The sequence below is a fragment of the Gekko japonicus genome, unplaced genomic scaffold, assembly GCF_001447785.1.
Source record: "Gekko japonicus isolate JY-2015 unplaced genomic scaffold, Gekko_japonicus_V1.1 scaffold220, whole genome shotgun sequence".
NCBI lineage: Eukaryota > Metazoa > Chordata > Lepidosauria > Squamata > Gekkonidae > Gekko > Gekko japonicus.
The window spans coordinates 692953-699166 of NW_015165836.1; positions in this window are offsets into that span (position 1 = coordinate 692953).

A 6214-nucleotide genomic window follows, 5' to 3' on the forward strand; every position below is an offset into this window, starting at 1 on the left:
ACGCCTTGAAGGAACACCGGACCCCCCCCCCCCCCCAGGTTGGCATGATTTTTTCCCATCCCACTGCTGAGCCAGCTTGGTGTAGTGGTTAGGAGCACCACTTTCGTTGCTCAGAGTTCTCAGGTTCCCTCTTAGTCGGGCAGTCGTGGCTGCGCATTCATGGCTGCCATAGAATGCTCTCTGTCGATCCTTCCTGGGGACGGTCCAGGGCTTCTAACCACTCGCCATCACTCGCGGGGCACCAGGATCGAGTCCCTTGCCGGTGTGTTCTTCTGCAGAGAGCTCACTTGAGTTTGGGGTCCCCCAAACTCCTCTAAAAGGGTCGATGAGCCGGCAGCTTCCCGGGAGCAAGTTTGGTGTAGTGGTTAAGAGTGGTGGACTCTAATCTGGGAGAACCGGGTTTGATTCCCTACTCCTCCACACGCAGCTGCTGGTGTGACCTTGGGCCAGTCACAAGTTCTGTCAGAGCTGTTCTCTCAAGAGCAGTCCTCGAAAGAGCTCTCTCAGCCCCACCTACCTCACAGGGTGTCTTGTGGGGAGGGGGAGGGAAAGGAGATCGTAAGCCACTCTGAGACTCCTTCGGGTAGTGAAGGGCGGGGTATAAATCCAATCTCCTCCTCCTCCTCCTCTTCTTCGCAGTGGGGAGTGCCCACTGCGGACAGGTGATCCCCTGCCCCTAGCGGGGCCCGGGCAACTCTACATCAGACCAGCGGCTCATCTACACCTCTACTGTCTGCTTGATGGACAGTGGCTCTTGGGGAAAGAAAGGTCTTCTTCAACATCTGCTCCCGGAGATCCTTCAGTGGGGACCAACACTGAAATCTCCCCCATCCCGCAGGGCTCTTTTTGTAGCAGGTACTCATATGCATATTAAGCGTCACACCCCTAATGTAGCCAATCCTCCAAGAGCTTACAGTAGCTCCTGTCAGAAGAGCTCTGTAAGCTCTTGGAGGATTGGCTACATCAGGGGTGTATGGCCTAATATGCAAAGGAGTTCCTGCTCCAAAAAGAGCCCATGCAATGATGCATGGGTACCTACCCACTGAGTTATGGCCCCTTCCTAGGGCCGCCAACTCTTGGCCAGTAAATACCTGGAAATTTGAGGGTGGAGCCCCGAGAAAGGCAGGGTTTGGGGAGGGGAGGGTCCACAGCTGGGCATATTGCCATAGACTCCACCCTCCAAAGCAGCCATTTTCTCCAGGGGAACTGATCTCAGTAGTCTGGAAATCAGTTGTAATTCTGGGAGATCGCCAGGCTCCTGCTGATGGCTGGGAACCCTACGTTCCTTGCATCACCAGTTAAAAGGGTCTGGCGTGGCAGGTTTTAGAAGAAGAGATTGGGTTTATTCCCCACCCTTCACTACCCGAAGGAGTCTCAGAGCTGTTTATAATCACCTTCCCCTTCCCCTCCCCACAACAGACACCCTGTGAGGTAGGTGGGGCTGAGAGAGCTCTCTTGAGAACTGCCCTTCCAAGGACCGCTCCGAGAAAACTTGTGACTGACCCAAGGTCACACCAGCAGCTGCACATGGAGGAGTGGGGAGTCAAACCCGGTTCTCCCAGATTAGAGTCCACGCTCCTAATCACTACACCAAACTGGCTTTTTAGGAAAGACCTTCCTACTGCGGACCAACACAGGTACCCTCTGAAATGTTCTCTCTCTGGGACCTTCCCTTCCTAAGAACTGAAGCCGCCCAGAGTAGAAAGCACTGGGCTAGATGGACCAAAGGCCTGACTCTGTAAAAGGCAGCCTGATAGGTTAGGCTGACGTCAGAGCCACTGGCTGGCTGCCCATCCATCTCAGGTCCGCTCACCTAACATTCTTCTGCTTCGTCTTAGTTCCATCGTCAGCGAAGGAAATGTGCCAGGCTTCAGGCGAAATCCAGCGTTTTCCTGAGCGACATAGCGCAGCCTCTGACGTGATGGGTTGCAGCTGCCAGAGACCCCGCCCATGCCTTTTGGAGTCTGGAAACAATGTACGCAGAGCTTCTCCCCCCCCCCACCGTTCCCTTTCCCCCCATCTGCGCAACAATTTGGGTTTTTTCCAATGTCTGCCACCACCTGTGGTTCGTTAGATGACAACAAGACAGGGAAACACTCGGTTCCATGAAATGTGCAGCTGCGAAGCTTTTCTGATCCCTTCCAAAAACTGTGTCAGCTTACATGTGGAGCTTCACAGTATGCCTTTTGCATAGTTTTGCATGCACAACAAGTGTGCGGCAGAGTGGCACTTCGGAAGCCATGCCAGCTTCCCGCCAGCTCGGAACACGAGGCGCGCGCTCAGTTTCAACCCCTCGCCCGGTCGGAAGATAGCTTTAAAAAGGGGGTGTTAGAGACATTCACAGAGGGTCGAGGGCTATTTAATAATAATTGCATGCTGTCGAGGTTCAACTGACTCACGGTGACACCAAGGACCACGGGGTTTTCAAGGCAATAGAGGGGCAGAGGTGATTGGTCACTGCCTCGTTCTGCATAGCGACCCTGGACTTCCTTGGGGGTCTCCCATCCAAGTACTAACCAGGTCTGACCCCATGTAGCTTCCAAGACCTGACGAGACTGGGCCCGCCTGGGCCATCCAGGTCAGGGGAGATAATTGTGTGCCGTCAGTGTTATGTCTAGACATAAGGAGGCATGCCTGGGCTTATCTGGGCGGGCCACCGAGTTGGAGCTTGAAGCCCCAGAACAAAGGCAGGCAGGATCCTGGAGTATGCAGGATCCTGGAGTATCCTGGAGTATGCAGTAAAAATATAGCAGTAAAAATATAGCAAAAATATAGCAAGTAGATACATGGGTACCTGCCCTTAGGTGGCAGGGGGCACCCTCCTCCGTGTGAGGTGTGTGGCAGGAGCCGGAAGGAGGCGGGAGAGAGTCACCACCAAAGCACCGAAGAGAGCACCCCGCCAGGAAACCGCCAATACCTGAGCCACCGGAGAAAAAGAAGAACAGCACCAACCACCACCATAGGGGTGCCGGTAGGTTGCCCCCACCCCGTACAAATATGTGTGGCCCTAGTTAGGGAATGAAATGGTGACTAGCACCGACCTGTAAGCCGCTCAGAGACCCTCTGACAGGGGTTGGAGCGGGATATAAAGTTGAATGTTAAATAAACCATCTGCGCAACAATTTGGGTTTTTTCCAATGTCTGCCACCACCTGTGGTTCGTTAGATGACAACAAGACAGGGAAACACTCGGTTCCATGAAATGTGCAGCTGCGAAGCTTTTCTGATCCCTTCCAAAAACTGTGTCAGCTTACATGTGGAGCTTCACAGTATGCCTTTTGCATAGTTTTGCATGCACAACAAGTGTGCGGCAGAGTGGCACTTCGCAAGCCATGCCAGCTTCCCGCCAGCTCGGAACACGAGGCGCGCGCTCAGTTTCAACCCCTCGCCCGGTCGGAAGATAGCTTTAAAAAGGGGGTGTTAGAGACATTCACAGAGGGTCGAGGGCTATTTAATAATAATTGCATGCTGTCGAGGTTCAACTGACTCACGGTGACACCAAGGACCACGGGGTTTTCAAGGCAATAGAGGGGCAGAGGTGATTGGTCACTGCCTCGTTCTGCATAGCGACCCTGGACTTCCTTGGGGGTCTCCCATCCAAGTACTAACCAGGTCTGACCCCATGTAGCTTCCAAGACCTGACGAGACTGGGCCCGCCTGGGCCATCCAGGTCAGGGGAAATAACTGTGTGCCGTCGGTGTTATGTCTAGACATAAGGAGGCATGCCTGGGCTTATCTGGGCAGGCCACCGAGTTGGAGCTTGAAGCCCCAGAACAAAGGCAGGCAGGATCCTGGAGTATGCAGGATCCTGGAGTATCCTGGAGTATGCAGTAAAAATATAGCAGTAAAAATATAGCAAAAATATAGCAAGTAGATACATGGGTACCTGCCCTTAGGTGGCAGGGGGCACCCTCCTCCGTGTGAGGTGTGTGGCAGGAGCTGCTGAGATGCAATAAACGGCTGCTTGCTGAAATCACTCTGCCTTCGCCTCTGCCGTGTTAAACCCGTTATTTAACAGTCACGTCACAACTGACACATGGTAGCTCCTCATGGGGTTTTCAAGGCGAGAGAGACACAGGAGGTGTTTGCCACTGGGTTCCTCCGCATAGCAAACCCTGATCTTTCTTGGTGGTCTCCCGTCAAAGGGCTCTCCTTCTTTGGAGGTTTTCAAACAGAGGCTGGATGGCCCTTTGACGGCAATGCTGATTCTGTGAACTTAGGCAGATCGTGAGAGGGAGGGCAGGAAGGGTTGCCTCAGGGCTTAGTTCTCGTGGCCCTTTCTTACACGCCCAGGGAAATGCTGATTCCCCACTTTGGGGTAAGGAAGCTATTGTTCTCCAGGCCATTCTGGCTTTGGGATCCTGGAGGTTTTTTTGTCATCTTCTGGGCGTGGAGCAGGGGTCACTGGGTGCGTGTGTGGGGGAGGTATTTGTAGACTCCCCGCATTGTGCAGGGGGTTGGACTAGATGACCCCGGAGGACCCCTTCCAACTCTGTGATTCTATGAGTCTGTGATTCTACCAACCATGGCCGACCCTGCTCATCCCCTAAGCTCTGAGGAGGGTTTTCGGAAAGAGGGATGAATCAGGCCAAGCTCAGCCTCTAGTCAAAGACCTACAGTAGCTTCTTGTCATGAAAGGAAACGGTAGGTCGGCCCCACCCTCTCACTTGATGACAGGCCTTGAAGTAAGGAAAGGGCCTGTAGCCCGATTACTCTCTTCAAAGGTCACCTCTAATTCCCCAGCGCCTCCGTTGTCATCGCCTTTGAAGACTCCCCGACCCATTAAAGGATGCTTTTTCTCCCTCCTTCTCCAAACCACAGAGCACTTTTACCTGAAGGGCCCCCCCTTCCTCCTCCAGAGGTTGCCTTCTGAGGACGGTAATTGCTTGGGCCTGCTCAGGTGCCCCCCCCTCATAAACCTGAACAGGTAATTGGCTCCAATTAACTTTCCTCACAGGTGCTCCCACGGCTGCCGGCTGAAGCAGGAGAGGTGAAGCCACCCTTAGGGCGTGAGTGGTGTGAAAGAGAAGAGAAACCCGGAATAAAATGGGGCTTGTGACAGAGGCGGAGAGAAGCGTGATGGGATGACCGCTTGATTAATCTCGATGAAGCCGCCTTCCAGGGCCGGGTGGGGGGGAAAGGACTATCAGGGGAAGAATCGTGCCAAACAACACATGTTATTATTCTTAATAATACTTCATATTTATCAAGCGTCTGCAACAGCTGGGCATGGTACACAGAAACCAGATGCGATGCTCACTTGCGGCCTTATGATGGGAGAGCAAGGAAGGGCCCCAGAATTCAGAATGGGGTGGGGTGGGCTGAATGGAGGAGGAGGAGGAAATCTGATTGACTTATGAGTCCCAGTGTTCCCTCTAAGCTGAGTTAGTGTGAGCTAGCTCACAGTTTTTTAGCCTACGGCTCACACCTTTTTGTCTTAGCTTAGGAAGGATGCAAACTAATTTAGGCAGCAGACAAATGGCTCGCTCACAACTTTGATGCCAGCAGCTCACAAAGTAGAATTTTTGCTCACAAGACTCCACAGCTTAGAGGGATCCTTGCTTATGACCATCATGAGAGACAAGGCACGTTTTCCGAAAGGCCAGACGATGAAGCCCTGTATCTTTCTATGCAGACGGCTGAGTACTGAACAGGTAGGTGTGCAGGCAACTAGAAAACAGAAACTTGAATCTGCAGCATCCCAAAAATTAAAAGGTCAAGGAATCGGGGCAACCTCGCAACAATGAGATACAGTTTTACTTTGTGTGTGTGTGTGTGTTAAATGCCCTCAATTCGCTTTTGACTTATGGCGACCCTATTAATTCATGTCCTCCAAAGTAGCCTATCGTTAACAGCCATTCTCAGGTTTATTTAGATATTTGGGCCCGAATCAGGGCCCAAAATGGTTTACGACTTCCTTCTCGTTGAAAAGTGGTATCCAATTTTAGATTATCTATCTCAACAACAATTTATCTCCTCTGAATGGTCCCAATTTTATAAGTGGATTTAAAAAGTTTTTTTTTCCCCTATTGAACCGAAGTCTCATGAATACATATCTTCTGTACACAAATATGGTAACATTATCCTGAATTCCTGTAGTGTGTTTTTCAAGTGTATGTTGCACTGTTATTATTATTATTTATTTTCCTTGTTTAGCTACTTCACTGTATATATGTTTTAATATTATACATTATTATTATTATTATTATTATTAT